The sequence below is a fragment of the Eumetopias jubatus genome, unplaced genomic scaffold (genome assembly GCF_037043125.1).
Source record: "Eumetopias jubatus isolate StellerSeaLion01/CBP00866 unplaced genomic scaffold, mEumJub1_p1.0 scaffold_9, whole genome shotgun sequence".
NCBI lineage: Eukaryota > Metazoa > Chordata > Mammalia > Carnivora > Otariidae > Eumetopias > Eumetopias jubatus.
This window is the reverse complement of record NW_028274815.1, coordinates 112,339,993-112,358,868: the sequence shown is the minus strand read 5'-3', so window position 1 is coordinate 112,358,868 and position 18,876 is coordinate 112,339,993. Positions and strand designations below refer to the sequence as shown.

Below are 18,876 nucleotides of genomic sequence, written 5' to 3'. Positions count from 1 at the left end.
TGTAAGGTGACTGTTACTGTTATTGTCTCTGTTCCTTTCTGGTCTATGTTACTTTTAGGCTCTTTCTTTGCTTAGAGGACCCCTTTCAATATTTCTGTAGGGCTGGTTTGGTGTTTGCAAATTCTTTTAGATTTGTTTGTCCTGGAAGTTTATCTCTCCTATTTTCAATGACAGTCTAGCTGGATATAGTATTCCTGGCTGCATATTTGTCTCATTTAGTGCTCTGAATATATCATGCCAGTCCTTCCTGGCCTGCCACGTCTCTGTGGATAGGTCTGCTGCCAATCTAATGTTTCTACCATTGCAGGTTACAGAGCTCTTCTCCCGAGCTGCTTTCAGGATTTTCTCTTTGTCTCAGAGACTCATAAGTTTTACTATTAGATGTCGGGGTGTTGACCTATTTTGGTTGATTTTGAGAGGGCTTCTCTCTGCCTCCTGGATTTTGATGCCTGTTTCCTTCCCCAAATTAGGGAAGTTCTCTGTTATAATTTGCTCCAATATACCTTCTGCCCCTCTCCCTTTCTTCTTCTTCTGGGACCCCAATTATTCTAATGTTGTTTCGTCTTATGGTATCGCTTATCTCTCGAATTCTGCCCTCGTATCCAGTAGTTGTTTATCTCTCTTTTTTCTCAGCTTCTTTATTTTCCATCATTTGGTCTTCTATATCACTGATTCTCTCTTCTGCCTCATTTATCCTAGCAGTTAGAGCCTCCATTTTTGATTGCACCTCATTAATAGCCTTTTTATTATGACTTGGTTAGATTTTAGTTCTTTTATTTCTCCAGAAAGGGTTTCTCTAATAACTTCCATGCTTTTTTCAAGCCCAGCTAGTATCTTTAAAATCATCATTCTGAACTCTATTTCTGACATCTTATACTAATGTCTTTATTGATTAGGTCCCTGGCAGTCAGTACTGCCTTTTGTTCTTTTTGTTGAGGTGATTTTTTTCCATCTTTTCATTTTGTCCAGAGGAGAATAGATGAATGAGAGAAAAAAATGCTAACAGTGTGACAATGTCCCCAGAAAATAGACACTAAAAAAATCAGAAAAGACCTGAAACCAGGGAAAAGGAAAGAAAAAGAAAGAAAAAAGAAAAGAAAAGAAAAAGAAAAAGTTAAAAACAAAACAAAAAAACGAGAATATGATCAAATCTGATCAGGCTGGTGCATAGATCAGTGCCACACACTAGATTTGGGGCATATTTTCATCTGTTAGAAGAAAGTGCCTCCCAAAATTTTAAAGAAAGAAAAACTTATATATGTACAAAAATAAGTGTTAATATGATGAAGGGGTGGAATATGACTGTAAAGATGAAAATTACGAAAGATTATATAAAAGGAATTGATAAGATAAGAAGTTGTTGAAAAAAGAAAGAAGAGGATTAAAAAAAAAGGGGAGAATGTGATCAGGCAGGAGACTAGAAAAAAAACATACACTAGAGATTTAGGGTATATTTTGATCTGTTAGAAGAAACTGTATCCCAAAATTTTAAAGAGAGAACAACTTATATATATATATACAAAAAATAAGGGTAACTACTATGAAGGGATAGAATATGACTCTAAAAATGAAGAATAAAAAAGATTTTTTTTAAGGGATTGATAAGATGTTGGTTGAAAAAGGGAAAAAGAAAAATTCCAAAAAAAAAAAGACAGGTAAAAAAAATTCACTTTGAAAGACTAAAGAATTATGGGAAAAAAGCCATGAATTCTATGTGCAGTATTCCCCTAGTGCTGGGGTTCTGCTGTTCTCATTGATGGGTAAACTTGGTCTTGGCTGGCTGTTCTTGGATCTTCTGGGGGAGGGGCCTGTCACCGTGGTTCCCAAATGTCCTTGCCGGAGGCAGAATTGCCCCGCCCTTGCCAGTCCAGGCTCAGTAATCTGCTCGGGTTTGCTCTTGGGAGCTTTTGTTCCCTGCAAACTTTCCGTACAGATTTGGAGGACGGGAGTGAAAATGGCGTCCTCCCAATCTCTGCCCCAGAGGAGCCAGGAACTCGGGCCCTGCTCCTCATTGTGCCCCCAGAGAAAAGCAGTCAATCACTCTCCTCTCTCCGGTTTCCGGCCGCACTCCGTGCTCACCCGGCCTGTGAGTGAGCATTTCTATCTCTGGCACCCGACCTGGTGTGGAGTCTCTAAACCCAGCCGATTCCTGTGGGGTGCTCCTGCACCACTCCTCCCAGGGGAGGAAGGGGAGTCTCCCTGGATCTGTCACTTGTTGGGTCCCTGCTGGAAGAGCAGTGGCCCGACTGTGCCCCGGATCGCGGTTTATGGCAACCCTGAGCTGAGAGCCCCCTCCTTGGCTCCATCTCTACAGCCGGCTTCCCCGCTCAGATACCTGGGAGCTCTGCCGCACTCAGGCACCCCTGGTCTTTCTGTGACCCCAAGGGTCCCGAGGACACACTGTCCCAGTGAGGGTTCCACCCCACACTTAGCCACTGGAGCAATGTCCCTCAGCGGAGCTGACTTCTAAAGGTTCTGATTTTGTGCTCCACTGCTCCATCACTTGCCAGAAGTGGCCGAAGGAGGCTCCCTCCCCCACCGTCTATCCTCCCGAATATCGCCTCAGATGCACTTCTCCGCACATCCTACCTTCCAGAAAGTGGTCGCTTTTCTGTTCAGAGAGTTGTTGCCATTCTTTTCTTCAATCTCCTGTTGAGTTTGTAGGTGTTCAGAATGGTTTGATCCCTATCCAGCTGAATTCCTGGGACCAGAGGAGATCCAGGTCTCCTACTTCTCTGCCATCTTGCTCCTCTCAGCTCCGACACTATATCATTCTTAAAGAGTCTGTCCAACAAGATCTAACAATTGTAAATATCTATGCCTCCAACATGGGAGCAGCCTTCTACATAAGCCAACTGTTAACCAAAATAAAGACTCATATTGATAACAATACGTTAATTATAGGAGACCTAAATACTCCACTCTCAGCAATAGACAGATCATATAAGGTGAAAATCAACAAAGAAACAAGAGCTTTGAATGATAACACTGGACCAGATGGACTTCATAGATATACACAGAACATTCCACCTAAAACAACAGAACACTCATTCTTCTTGAGCGCACATGGAATTTTCTCCAGATTAGATCACATACTGGGTCACAAATCAGGTCTCAACTGATACCAAAAGATTGAGATTATTCCCTGCATATTTTGAGACAACAATGCTTTAAAACTGGAACTCAATCAGAAGAAAAAATTTGGCAGAAATTCAAACACTTGGAAGCTAAAGACCACTCTGCTCAAGAATGATTGGGTCAACCAGGAAATTAAAGAAGAACTTAAACAATTCATGGAAATCAATGAGAACAAAAACACATCGGCCCAAAACCTATGGGATACTGCAAAGGCGGTCCTAAGCGGGAAATAGCCATTCAAGCCTCATTCAAAAAAATAGAAAAATCCCGAATTCAACAACTAACTCTACACCTTAAAGAACTAGAGAAAAAGCAACAAACGATGCCTAAGCCATGCATTAGAAGAGAAATAATTAAGATTAGAGCAAAGATCAATGAATTAGAAACCAGAAACACAGTAGATTGATCAACGAAACTAAAAGTTGGTTCTTTGAAAGAATTAATAAGATCAATAAACCATTGGCCAGACTTATCCAAGGGAAAAGAGAAAAGACCCAAATTAATAAAATTATGACTAAAAGGGGAGAGATCACGACTAACACCAAGGACATAGAAACAATTATTAGAAATTATTATCAACAACTATATGCCAATAAACTGAGCAATCTGGATGAAATGGAGACCTTCCTGGAAACCTATAAGCTGCTAAGACTGAAACGGGAAGAAATTGACAACCTGAGTAGGCCAATAACCAGTAACGAGATTGAAGCAGTGATCAAAAACCTCCCAAAAAACAAGAGTCTGGAGCCTGATGGATTCCCTGGGGAATTCTACCAAACATTCAAAGAAGAAATAATACCTATTCTACTGAAGCTGTTTCAAAAAATAGAAACAGAAGGAAAACTTCCAAACTCATTCTATGAGGCCAGCATTACATTAATCCCCAAACCAGGCAAAGACCCCATCAAAAAGAGGGATTTCAGACCAATATCCCTGATGAATATGGATTCCAAAATCCTCAACAAAATCCTAGCTATAATAGGATCCAACAAAACATTAAAAGGATCATCCACCACAACCAAGTGAGATTTATCCCCGGGATGCAAGGTGGTTCAACATTCGCAAATCAATCAATGTGATAGAACACATTAATAAGAGGAGGCAGAAGAACCATATGGTCCTCTCAATTGATGCAGAAAAAGCATTTGACAAAATACAACATCCTTTCCTGATTAAAACTCTTCAGAGTGTAGGGATAGAGGGAACATTCCTCAAGTTCATAAAATCCATCTATGAAAAACCCGCAGCAAATTTCATCCTAAATGGGAAAAAGCTGAGAGCCTTTCCCTTAAGGTCAGGAACACGTCAAGGATGCCCACTCCACCACTATTGTTCAACATAGTACTAGAAGTCCTGGCAACAGCAATCAGACAACAAAAAGAAATAAAAGGTATTCAAATTAGCAAAGAAGAAGTCAAACTCTCTCTTTTCGCAGATGACATGATACTTTATGTGGAAAATCCAAAAGACTGTACCCCCAAATTATTAGAACTCATACAGCAATTCAGTAATGTGGCAGGATACAAAATCAATGCACAGAAATCAGTTGCTTTCTTATACACTAAAAATGCAACTGTAGAAAGGGAAATTAGAGAAACTATTCCATTTCAATAGCACCAAAAACCATAAGATACCTAGGAATAAACCTAACCAAAGAGGTAAAGAATCTATACTCTAGGAACGACAGAACACTCCTGAAAGAAATTGAAGAAAACACAAAAAGATGGAAAAAATATTCCATGCTCATGGTTTGGAAGAATAAACATTGTTAAAATGTCTATGCTACCCAGAGCAATCTATACCTTCAATGCCATCCTGATCAAAATTCCAATGACGTCTTTCAAAGTGTTGGAACAAACAATCCAAAAATTTGTATGGAATCAGAAAACTCCGAATCACCAAGGAAATGTTGAAAAAGAAAAACAAAGCTGGGGGCATCACGTCGCACAATTTCAAGCTATATTACAAAGTTGTGATCGCCAAGACCGCATGGTACTGGCACAAAAACAGACATATAAATCAATGGAACAGAATAGAGGGCCCAGATATGGACCCTCAACTCTATGGTCAAAAAATCTTTGACAAAGCAGGAAAAAAACATGCAATGGAAAAAAGACAGTCTCTTCAATAAATGGAGCTGGGAAAATTGGACAGCCACATGCAGAAGAATGAAACTTGACCATTCTCTAACACCATACACAAAGATAAATTCAAAATGGATGCAAGACCTCAATGTGAGACAGGAATCCATCAAAATCCTAGAGGAGAACATAGGCATTAACCTCTTCGACATTGGCCACAGCAACTTCTTTCAAGATACATCTCCAAAAGCTAGTGAAACAGAAGCTAAAATGAACTTTTGGGACTTCATCAAGACAAAAAGCTTCTGCACAGCAAAGGAAACAGTCAACAAAACAAAGAGGCAACACACAGCCTGGGAGAAGATATTTGCAAATGACACTACAGATGAAGGGCTGGTATCCAAGATCTATAAAGAACTTCTCAAACTCAACACCCAAAAAACAAATAATCAAGTCAAAAAATGGGCAGAAGACATGAAAAGACACTTCTCTGAAGAAGACATACAAATGGCTAACAGACACATGAAAAAATGTTCATCATCATTAGCCATCAGGGAAATTCAAATCAAAAGCACATGGAGATACCACCTTACACCAGTTAGAATGGCAAAAATGGACAGGGAAAGAAACAACAAATGTTGGAGAGGTTGTGGAGAAAGGGGAACCCTCTTGCACTGTTGGTGGGAATGCAAGTTGGTAGAGCCACTTTGGAAAACCGTGTGGAGGTGCCTCAAAAATTTAAAAATAGAGCTACCCTATGACCCAGCAATTGCACTCCTGGGTATTTACCCCAAAGACACGGATGTAGTTGGGGGGGGGTGGAGCAAGATGGCAGAGGAGTAGGAGACCTGGATTTCGTCTGGTCTCAGGAATTCAGCTGGATAGGGATCAAACCATTCTGAACACCTACGAACTCAACAGGAGATCGAAGATAAGAATAGTAACAACACTCTGAACAGAAAAGCGACCACTTTCTGGAAGGTAGGATGTGCAGAGAAGTGAATCCAAGGCGATATTCCGGAGGAGAGACGGAGGGGGAGGGGGCGTCCGTCGGCCGCTTCTGGCAAGTGATAGAGCTGCGGAGCACAAAATCAGAACTTTAGAAGTCGGCTCCACTGAGGGACGTCACTCCAGTGGCTAAGCGGGGGGTGGAACCCTCGTGGGACAGTGTGGTCTCAGGACCCTCGGGGTCACAGAAAGAGTGGGGGTGCCTGAGTGCGGCAGAACTCCCAGGTATCGGAGCGGGGAAGCCGGCTGCAGAGACGGAGCCGAGGCGCGGGCTCTCAGCTTGGGGTTGCCATAAACTGTGATCCGCAGCCCAGTCGGGCCACTGCTCCTCCAGCAGGGACCCAAAAAGCGGCAGAGCTGGGGAGACTCCCCTTCCTTCCCTGGGAGGAGCGGCACGGAAGTGCACTGCAGCGATCTGTTGGGTTTGGAGACTCCACACGGGGTCGGGTGCCAGACATAGAAACGCTCGATCACAGACCGAGTGAACATGCAGTGTGGCCGGAGACCAGGGAGACGGGAGTGACTGCTTTTCTCTGGGGGCGCACTGAGGAGCGGGGCCCCGAGTTCTCAGCTCCTCCGGGCGGAGATTGGGAGGCCACCATTTTCACCCTGGTCCTCCAAAGCTGTACCGAGAGCTTGCAGGGAACAAAAGCTCCTGAGAGCAAACCGGAGCAGCTTACTTAGCCCGGACCGACAAGGGCGAGGCAATTCCGCCTCTGGCAAAGACATTTGGGAACCACGGCAACAGGCCCCTCCCCCAGAAGATCAGCAGGAACTGCCAGCCAAGACCAAGTTTACCGATCAAGGAGAACGGGAGAACTCCAGCGCTAGGGGAATACTGCACATAGAATTCATGGCTTTTGGGCGCCTGGGTGGCTCAGATGGTTAAGCGTCTGCCTTCGGCTTAGGTCATGATCCCAGGGTCCTGGGATCGAGTCCCGCATCGGGCTCCCTGCTCCTTGGGAGCCTGCTTCTCCCTCTGCTTCTCTCTCTCTCTCTCCCTCTCTCTCTCCCTCTCTCTCTCCTCCTCTGTCTCTCATGAATAGATAACTAAAATCTTAAAAAAAAAAAAGAATTCATGGCTTTTTTACCATAATTCATTAGTTTTTCAAAGTTAATTTTTTAACTGTTTTTTTTTTGAATTTTTCTTTTTCCCTTTTTCAAACAACATCTTATCAATCCCTTTTTTAAAAAAACATTTTTTATTTTTCATTTTTAGAGTCATATTTTTATCCCTTCATAGTAGTTACCCTTATTTTTGGCATATATATATATATATAAGTTGTTCTCTGTTTAAAATTTTGAGATACAATTTCTTCTAACAGATCAAAATATACCCTAAATCACTAGTATATGGCTTTGTTCTAGTCTCCTGCCTGATCACATTCTCTCCCTTTTTTTTTCTTTTTTCTTTTTCTTTTTAAATCTTCTTCTTTCTTTTTAAAAACAACTTATCAAGTCCTTTTATAAAATCTTTTATAATTTTCATCTTTAAGTCATCTGCCATCCCTCCATTGTATCAACCCTTATTTTGTACATATATAAGTCTTTCTTCCTTTAAAATTTTAGCAGGCACTTTCTTCTAACAGACCAAAATATGCCCAAAAGCTAGTGTGTGGCACTGATCTATGCACTAGCCTGATAATATTTGATCATATTCTGGGTTTTTGTTTTGTTTTGCTCTGTTTTTGTTTGTTTTTATCTTTTTCTTTTTCCTTTTTTTTTTTTTTTCTCTTCTTTCTTTCCCTTTCTTGTCCCCTGGTTTCAGGTCTTTTCTGATTTGTATAGAGTATATTTTCTGGAGACGTTGTTAACCTGTTAGCATTCTGTTCTCTCATTCATCTGTTCTCCTCTGGACAAAATGACAAGACGAAAAAATCATCTCAGCAAAAAGAACAAGAGGTAGTACCATCTGCCAGGGACCTATTCAATACTGACATTAGTACGATGTCGGACCTAGAGTTCAGAATCATGACTTTAAAGATACTAGCTGGGCTTGAAAAAAGCATGGAAGTTATTAGAGAAACCCTTTCTGGAGAAATAAAAGAACTAAAATCTAACCAAGTCAAAATCAAAAAGGCTATTGATGAGGTGCAATCAAAAATGGGGGCACTAACTGCTAGGATAAATGAGGCAGAAGAAAGAATCAGCGATATAGAAGACCAAATGATGGAAAATAAAGAGGCTGAGAAAAAGAGAGATAAACAACTACAGGATCACGAGGGCAGAATTTGAGAGATAAGCGATATGATAAGACAAAACAACATTAGAATAATTGGGATCCCAGAAGAAGAAGAAAGAGAGAAAGGGGCAGAAGGTATATTGGAGCAAATAATAGCAGAGAACTTCCCTAATGTGGGGAAGGAAACAGGCATCAAAATCCAGGAGGCACAGAGAACCCCTCTCAAAATCAATAAAGATAGGTCAACACCCCGACATCTAATAGTAAAACTTATGAGTCTCAGAGACAAAGAGAAAATCCTGAAAGCAGCTCGGGAGAAGAGATATGTAACCTAAAATGGTAGAAACATTAGATTGGCAACAGACCTATCCACAGAGACCTGGGAGGCCAGAAAGGACTGGCATGATATCTTCAGAACACTAAACGAGAAAAATATGCAGCCAAGAATACTATATCCACCTAGGCTATCATTGAAAATAGAAGGAGAGATAAAAAGATTCCAGGACAAACAAAAACTAAAGGAATTTGCAAACACAAAACCAGCCCTACAAGAAATATTGAAAGACGTCCTCTAAGCAAAAAGAGAGCCTAAAAGCAGCATAGATCAGAAAGGAACACAGACAATATACAGTAACAGTCACCTTACAAGCAATACAATGGCACTAAATTCATACCTTTCAATAGTTACCCTGAATGTAAATGGGCTCAATGCCCCAATCAAAAGACACAGGCTATCAGATTGGATTACAAAACAAGACCCATCAGTATGTTGTCTGCAAGAGACTCATTTTACACCCAAAGACACCCCCAGATTGAAAGTGAGGGGGTGGAAAACCATTTACCATGCTAATGGACACCAAAAGAAAGCTGGGGTGGCAATCCTTATACCAGACAAATTAGATTTTAAAACAAAGACTGTAATAAGACATGAGGAAGGACACTATATCCTATTTAAACGATCTATCCAACAAGAAGATCTAACAATTGTAAATATCTATGCCCCTAACATGGGAGCAGCCAATTATATAAGGCAATTAATAACAAAAGCAAAGAAACACATTGACAACAACACAATAATAGTGGGGGACTTTACAATCAGAGAAAGACATGTATCATATGACCTCACTGATATGAGGAATTCTTAATCTCAGGTAACAAACTGAGGGTTGCTGGAGTGGTGGGGGGTGGGAGGGATTGGGTGGCTGGGTGATAGACATTGGGGAGGGTATGTGCTATGGTGAACACTGTGAATTGTACAAGACTGATGAATCACGGATCTGTACTTCTGAAACAAATAATGCAATATATGTTAAGAAAAAAAAAAAAGAAGAAGATAGCAGGAGAGTAGAATGAAGGGGAGTAAGTCCGAGGGGGGGACGAACCATTAGAGACGATAGACTCTGAAAAACAAACTGAGGGTTCTAGAGGAGAGGGGGGTGGGGGGGTTGGGTTAGCCTGGTGATGGGTTAGCCTGGTGATGGGTATTAAAGAGGGCATATTCTGCGTGGAGCACTAGGTGTTATGCACAAACAATGAATCATGGAACACTAAATCAAAAACTAATGATGTAATGTATGGTGATTAACATAACAATACAAAATTATTAAAAAAAAGACACAGATGTAGTGAAAAGAAGGGCCATATGCACCCCAATGTTCATAGCAGCAGTGTCCGCAATAGCCAAACACATTTATAGGGTGGTTTGCTATATGGCAAACGTGTCTGTGCCAACTAGTGAGTGCTGGATAATTTATCCCAAAGGAAGAAAAAATATAAGATCCCTATCATTTATAATATACACACACACACACACGCACAGTTCAGGAGGATAAAGCTAGATCAAAGGTATAAATGGAAAGAACAAAATCTCATCAAAAAATAAAATTTTTTTTTGTATTACAAAAGCTCCCAAAGGACACTAACACTCCTGCTCTGTGGACCAAAGCAGAGGAGTTAAAGGGACGCTCCTACTTGTGCCCATGGAAACAGAGAGAAAAATGCTCATTGCAAAGTTGTATTACCCAAACAACAGATAGAGCTTTCATACCATCCTGTGAAGAATCCCTAATTTGTAGCATATTCTTAGGGAGCTACAGAACCGTGGAAAATTGATAAAATGGAGTTACATATAGCAACATGAAGAAACCTCACAAACTGTGTTGAGCATAAAAATAAAAGTTCTAGAATGCTGTATACACTATTACAGCATTTATATAAAATTAAAACATGCAAGTAATATTGTATATTGCTTAAGGATTGATAGTATGTTGCAAAATTATAAAATCAAATTTGAGAATGAAAAACTCCAAATTCAGGACACTGTTTTTGAAAGAAACAGAACAATCACAGCAAAATGTGAATATTTTGCAAAGATCTGATTAAGGACTAAGGATTTTTAATGTATTTCTTATATATTTAAGAACTGAAAAATGTTTATTCCATGTAATGATTTTAAAATGCATAGGCGTTAAAATAAAAGCATACTCGCAGAAGCTCTGTAAAAAGGTAAAATGTGTTCGTCCAAATTATGGAAGCAGTCCAAGTGACCATCGTAGATGAATGGGTAAGTATGAGATAGTAAATATATACAATGGTATATTCTCAGCCATGAAAAAGAATGAAATCTTGCCATTTGCAACAACGTGGATGGAACTGGAGAGTATAACACGACATGAAATAGGTCAGTCAGGGAGAGACAAACACCATCTGATTTCACTTCTATGTGGAATTGGAGAAACAAAACAAAGAAAAAAAAAGAGTTAAACCAAAAACCAGACTCTTAACTATAGAGAACAAACTGATGGTCACCAGAGGAGAGGTGGGTGCGAGAATGGGTGATTGGTGAAGGGGATTAAGAATACACCTGTCAGGATGAGCATTGAGTAATGTACAGAATTGTTGAAAAATTATATTCTACACCTGAAACTAATATAACATGGTATCCTAACTATGCTAGAATTTTCAGTAGAAAATAGTTCTAGTAGAACTAGAATATTAAAAAAAAGAACAGATGAATGGATAAAGAAGATATGGTCCATATATACAATGGAATATTACTCAGCCATCAGAAATGATGAATACCCAACTTTTGCATCAACACGGATGGAACTGGAGGAGATTATGCTACATCAGAGAAGTCAAGCAGAGAAAGTCAACTATCACATGGTTTCACTTATTTGTGGACCATAAGGAATAGCATGGAGGACATTAGGAGAAGGAAGGGACAAAGGAAGGGGGGAAATCGGAGGGGGAGATGAACCATGAGAGACTATGGACTCCTAGAAAGAAACTGAGGGTTTTAGAGGGGAGGGTGGGGGATGGGTTAGCCCGGTGATGGGTATTAAAGAGGGCACGTATTGCATGGAGCACTGGGTGTTATACACAAACTGTCCCCAACTGTTCCTGCATGCTCTGCTCCAGAGGAGGATTCAGGTATCTGTTAACAGATGCATGCATGAGTAAATGCATGGCTGAATGTGAGAGTGCACTGCATGCTTGTGAATGCATGCTTGATGCCTGGGTGGATGGAGGAATGCATGGATAAAAGAATGAGTGGTATTGAGGAGAGTGTCATGCTGGTACACCTGGAATCTTTCACTTGAAAAATCTGCGTCATTTCTCATGTTCTATGTTTGGCCCAAGATATTCTGAGGGTCTGGTTCTACATCAAATTGGGGTCTATTTACACACTCTTTTGGCAACATGGACTGGCATAAATTTAGGAATATTACAAATTGGTTTGCCATATGTGATGATGGGAAGGGGACCAATGTGCAGAAAGGAGAAAGGTACCTTTCTTCTGCATCATGTTAGGAGGATGGCCTGGGGCATAAGTAGGCACTACATACACAAGGAAACTTGTTGAATAACAAATTATCACAAACTAGTGGTTTAAAAAAACATATATTATTTCATAGACCCTGTGGACCAGGAGTTCAGGCACAGCTTAGGTTAGCTGTGATGCACAGAGGGAAGATGATGTGAAGACACTAGGAGAAGGCCACGTAAAATCCCAGGGCCACCCGAGGCTACCAGAAGCTAGGAGAGAGACCTGGAGCAGTTTCCCCCACAGAGTTTGTAGTGCCTTTAGTTCTAATTGCCAAGCTTGAAAGCAACCAAGATGACTTTCAGTAGCTGAATGAATAAAGAAATTGTGGTACACCCAGACAGTGGAATATTATCCGGTGGTTAAAGAAATGAGCTATCAAGCCCTGAAAAGATATGCATGAACCTTAAGTGCTTATTATTAATCAAAATGATAAGCCTACATACTGTGTGATTCCAACTATGTGACATTCTGAAAAAGCACAACTATGGAGACAATAAATATATCAGTGATTCCCAGGGGTTAGGGTAGAAAGAGATGAATAGGCAGAACACAGAGGATTTTTAGGGCAGTGAAGCTACTTTGTACAATACTATAAAGGTGGATATCATTCTACATTTGTCCAAACCCATAGACGATATAATAACAAGAGTGAACCATAATGTGAACTACGGACTTTGGATGACAATGACATACTAGTGTAGGTTCATCATTTGTAATAAAAGTATCACTCTGTGGAGGATATTCATAATGGGAGTGGCTGTGATGTGTGGGGGCAGGGAGTCCTTGGGAAATCTCTGTACCTTCTGCTCAATTCTGGTGTGAACCTAAAACTGCTTCAAATATGAAGTCAATCTATAAAAGAAAGTAATTTCCATATCAAAGGTCATGTAGATGTTCTTCTATGTTACTCTAGGAATTTTATAGTCTTCTGTTTTACATTTGGGTTATTTTTATGAAGGCTGTTAGGCATGTGTCTTTTTTTTTTCATTTTTTTATTGTTATGTTACCATATATTACATCATTAGTTTTTGATGTAGTGTTCCATGACTCATTGTTTGCGCATAACACCCAGTGCTCCACGCAGAATGTGCCCTCTTTAATACCCATCACCAGGCTAACCCATCCCCCCACCCCCTCCCCTCTAGAACCCTCAGTTTGTTTTTCAGAGTCCATCGTCTCTCATGGTTCGTCTCCCTCTCTGACTTACTCCCCTTCATTCTTCCCCTCCTGCTATCTTCTTCTTTTTTTTCCTTAACATATATTGCATTATTTCTTTCAGAAGTACAGATCTGTGATTCAACAGTCTTGCACAATTCACAGCAATCACCATAGCACATACCCTCCCCAATGTCTGTCACCCAGCCACCCCATCCCTCCCATCCCCCACAACTCCAGCAACTCTCAGTTTGTTTCCTGAGATTAAGAATTCCTCATATCAGTGAGGTCATATGATACATGTCTTTCTCTGATTAACTTATTTCACTCAGCATAACACCCTCCAGTTCTATCCACGTCCTTGCAAATGGCAAGATCTCATTCCTTTTGATGGCTGCATAATATTCCATTGTGTATATATACCACCTCTTCTTTATCCATTCATCTGTCGATGGACATCTTGGCTCTTTCCACAGTTTGGCTATTGTGGACATTGCTGCTATAAACATTGGGGTGCACGTACCCCTTCGGATCCCTACATTTGTATCTTTGGGGTAAATACCCAGTGGTGTAATTGCTGGATCGTATGGTAGCTCTATTTTCAACTGTTTGAAGAACCTCCGTACTGTTTTCCAGAGTGGTTGCACCAGCTTGCATTCCCACCAACAGTGTAGGAGAGTTGCCCTTTCTCCGCATCCCCGCCAACATCTGTCGTTTCCTGACTTGTTAATTTTAGCCATTCTGACGGGTGTGAAGTGGTATCTCATTGAGGTTTTGATTTGGATTTCCCTGATGCTGAGCGATGTTGAGCACTTTTTCATGTGTCTGTTGGCCATTTGGATGTCCTCTTTGGAAAAATGTCTGTTCATGCCTTCTGCCCATTTCTTGATTGGATTATTTGTTCTTTGGGTGTTGAGTTTGATAAGTTCTTTATAGATTTTGGATACTAGCCCTTTATCTGATATGTCATTTGCAAATATTTTCTCCCATTGTGTCGGCTGTCTTTTGGTTTTGTGGACTGTTTTTTTTTTGCGGTGTAAAAGCTTTTTATCTTATGAAATCCCAATGTTCATTTTTGCCCTTGCTTCCCTTGCCTTTGGCGATGTTTCTAGGAAGAAGTTACTGTGGCTGAGGTCGAGGAGGTTGCTACCTGTGTTCTCCTTTAGGATTTTGATGGACTCCTGTCTCACGTTTAGGTCTTTCAACCATTTGGAGTCTCTTTTTGTGTGTGGTGTAAGGAAATGGTCCAGTTTCATTCTTCTGCAGGTGGCTGTCCAATTTTCCCAACACCATTTGTTGAAGAGACTGTCTTTTTTCCATTGGACTTTCTTTCCTGCTTTGTCAAAGATGAGTTGACCATAGAGTTGAGGGTCCATTTCTGGGCTCTCTATTCTGTTCCATTGATCTATGTGTCTGTTTTTGTGCCAGGACCATACTGTCTTGATGATGACAGCTTTGTAATAGAGCTGGAAGTCCGGAATTGTGATGCCGCCAGCTTTGTTTTTCTTTTTCAACATTCCTCTGGCTATTCGGGGTCTCTTCTGGTTCCATACAAATTTTAGGATTATTTGTTCCATTTCTTTGAAAAAAGTGGATGGTATTTTGATGGGGATTGCACTGACTGTGTAGATTGCTCTAGGTAGCATTGACGTCTTCACAATGTTTCTTCTTCCAATCCATGAACATGGAACGTTTTTCCATTACTTTGTGTCTTCTTCAATTTCTTTCATGAGTATTTTATAGTTTTCTGAGTACAGATCCATTGCCTCTTTGGTTAAATTTATTCCTAGGTATCTTACGGTTTTGGGTGCAATTGTAAATGAGATCGACTCCTTGATTTGTCTCTCTTCTGTCTTGCTGTTGGTGTATAGGAATGCCACTGATTTCTAGGCATGTGTCTTGAATCAGTTTTTTTTTTTCCCACATGGATGCCTAGATATCCAATTATTCTAGCAACATTTGTTGAAAAGATTATCTTGGTCCTTTTCCAAAGTTCATTTGGCTGTATTTATGTGGGTCTATTTCTGGGCTTTCTATTTTGTTGCATTGATCTGTGTGTCTATTCTCTCACCAATGCCACTGTTTCGATTACTGTAGCTTCTAGGAAGACTTGTAGCTGAATGGTGTCAGTCTCCTTTTTTGGGGGGGGTCAGTCTTTTGACTTTGTTTTTCCACAACATTGAGTTGACTTCTGGCTCCTTAAACTATTAAAATCAGTTTGTCAATATCCATAAAATAGTTTGCTCGTATTTTAATTGAGATTGCATTTAATCCATAAGTCAAGTTGGGAAAAAATGGCATCCTTACAACATTGAGTTTTCCTACCCATGAACATGGGATGTATCTCTATTTATTTAGTTCTTCTTTGATTGCTGTGATCAATTTTCTAGCTGACCTTTATATAGGTCTTACACATATGTGAAATTTATACCTATGTATTTCTCTTTTTTGGGGGGGTCTTGATGGAACCAGTTATGTGTCTTTTTATTATATTGAAACACAATTGATTTTTGTGTGTTTATCTTGTATCCTTCTTGAACTCACTTATTAACCCTAGAGTTTTGTTTTTATAATTAGATCCTTTGGGATTTTCTATGTAGACAATCACGTCATCAGCAAACAAGGGATGTTTCATTTCTTCCTTTTCAATGTACATTCCTTTCCTTTCCATTCCTTCACTTTCCTTCATTTCTTCCTGTCCTTCTCTTGCCTACAATTTCTAGTCCTATGTTGAATAAGAGTTCTGAGAAGGGACATCTTTGCCTCAGTCCTTATCTTAGGAAAAAAAAAAAACTTGGTGTTTTGCCGTGAAGTATAATGATAGCTGCAGGGATTTTTTTGTAGATGTTCTTCATCAAATTGAGGAAATTCTCTGCTATGTCTAGTTTGTTGAGTGTTTGTATCATGAACAGGTATTAGATTTGTCAGTTGCTTTTTCTGCATCAACTCATATGATCATGCAATTTTTCTTTTTTAATCTGTTGATGTGATAGATTACAATAATTGATCGCTAAGCAGTGAAACAGTTTTGCATGCCCAGAATAAATCCTTCTTAGTCATGGTATATAACTACATATTGTGAAAGTCTATTTGACAACATTTTATGAGGATTCTTACATTTAGAGTCATGAGAGGTATTGGTCTGTAGGTACGTTTTTAATATACAGTCTATCTGGTTTTGCTATCAAGGTAATAATGCCCTCATCAAATGAGTAGGGAAGTGTTTCCTCCTCTATTTTCTGGGAGATACTGTACAAAATTGGTTTGAATTTCTCTGTAAATGTTTGCTAACATGCTCCAGTGGGTCCAGGTGTCTCAAAAGTTTTTACTCTTTTCTAAATCATCTAAGGTTTCTTCCTTCTTCCTTACTCAGATAATGGTCTTGGCTTCCTCTTTCATCTGATCTGAATCCCTCAAGCCTTCTGCTTTGGCAACTGGGACTCAGAGCCTCTGCCAACATGGACCAGTGGCCTTGGGGAAGAGACTCCACATGCTTGTTTAGCTTTTTCAGCAAGCAGACACAGAACTGTTTAGGTCTCTGGAGACCCTGCAGGGTTCAGCTTCCATCACTGGCCCAGAGAGACCTTTAGTGACCACTTCCAGCCAATGTTCCATGAGCATGTAAACCTGTGCTAATTTTAAACAGTGATTATGTTTGGATGGAAACATTGAGGATTCTTTTCTTGCTTCATAATTTCATGTTTTCCAAACTTTTTCTCCACTGAGAGGTAGCATCTGTTGGTGGTAATAAATTAAAAAGACAGGATCTTTGTTCGGGTAGAGGGGGAGAGGAAGAGAGCTCTAACGTGTGTGTTGGACCAGGCCTGTGACCATGGGGGTGTGTCCATTCCCTCAACAAAAGGGTGTTGAACAGACACGGACACTGGAAGATTTGTGAGCTGGGAGTCCTTCCACTCTAGTTCTATAAATTCTGGCTAGGACTGAAAAATTCTCCCCCAAGAAATTCTAGGTAAACGGGTGAGGAGAACACAGTAAACAAGCATAAGGGAGTCCCTACCTCAAACCTGAGCCCGCTTACCTGTGAATCCTAGAAGCAGAGTCCACAGCGGAGAAGAAAGTGGTGGGCAGGGTGGGAAGAAGAGATGGGCATCGTTGTGGTGTTGAGTGTTGTCTGAGTGTTGTCTTGGAGAGGCCCAGGACTCTGTGTTCTGAGGAGAGAAGACACTCCCTGCCTCCATCATGTCGGCGGAAGGGGATTGTGAAGAGAGGACCATGGGACTGCAACGCTTTTTCTTCAAGATTACCAACTGCACAGACAAGGAGACCACAAGTGCAGAAGTTGCTGTTTGAAATGCTTGGGACTTCCAGAGTCAAGGGCATGACATCCATAGACTTGTGCTCTTTCCTGAGCCTCATCCTATCTGAGGTCTCCCCAACCTGTACACCTGCTGACTTAGAGGCCCAGAGATATGGTGTGGGAAAGAGGTTAGAGTTTTGGAGATGATGATGATTTGTGATTTAGAGGATGGTGGGGGATACAGGGAAAGTGGGGCTGGGGGAACCCTCTGCAAGAGGGAAAGCAATACACGGCGTGTGTTGGAAGGTGAGGGTGGCCTCTGCTCTCTGTGCTGGGTCTTGGGCCAGCTCTGGAGGGAGGGAGTGGAGGGACTTGAGAAATGCCCTCAGAAAGAGAGAGGAACCAGCGTATTGGCCTCATTCTTTCTCACCTCTGGAACGGGCTCTGTCCAAGCACAAAGGTTATGTCCAGGGACTCTCAGCCCACACTCAGCGAGTGCCCTTTAATGTCCACGGGTCCGTAGTCAGGTAATGACTGTTAGGGTTATTTTGGTATTGCTTCCTTGTGAGCCCCATATCTTCTTAGGGATCAAGAGGATGTTAAGGCCAGGCGAAGCGTTAGAACAAGAGGAGAATGCAGAGCAGCCCCAAACTGCCTATGGGGAATGAGAAGACTCCCTTCCCGTGATGTCACCATCCTATCACATTGCTCTGGGATGATGAATTCCATGCTGAGAAGCCCTCCATGGCCCCTGTTTATAGCTGGACAGGATCTTTCCACCAGCCTCCAACAACCTACCCTTCTACCGCAACTTAAGGAGACTTCACACCTGCCATGAAACTCTAAACTCTTCAGAGCCTGGGATTTTTAGTGCCGTGATAGTCAAGAGCCTTGGTTTTATAAGCAGATGAAATTTAGGTTCCAATCCTGAGTTCACTTCTTGGAGGCTGACCTATATATTATTTAACCTTCAAATTTTCATTTCTATAGCTCAAATAGTCAAAACTGTTTTCTTAGGCAGCACTTGGACTTTCTCTTCTCCACTTACATGCTGTTCAGTATGTGGCAATCCTCTGCCCATTTGGTCAAGTGAAGAAGGGACCCATGTTCTCCACACTCACTTGTCTACTCGTGTCTGTCCCATACCCAGTACTGTTAGTTTTACCTCCTAAATACCTCTTGAATCTACATCACCATCTCCATCATCATCTCCTGCATGAATAAA

At 41.0% G+C, this 18,876-nt stretch overlaps 1 pseudogene across 1 annotated transcript in view; it reads right to left on the bottom strand.

Annotated features, from left to right (window-relative positions):
• The window catches only part of LOC114220730 (signal-regulatory protein beta-1-like), a 96,463-nt pseudogene that overhangs the window by 76,072 nt on the left and 1,515 nt on the right, over nt 1-18,876 (bottom strand). Inside the window, exon 2 of the transcript XR_015768990.1 lies at nt 17,433-17,661. The product of XR_015768990.1 is annotated as a signal-regulatory protein beta-1-like (transcript). The remainder of the gene's footprint in view (nt 1-17,432; nt 17,662-18,876) is intronic.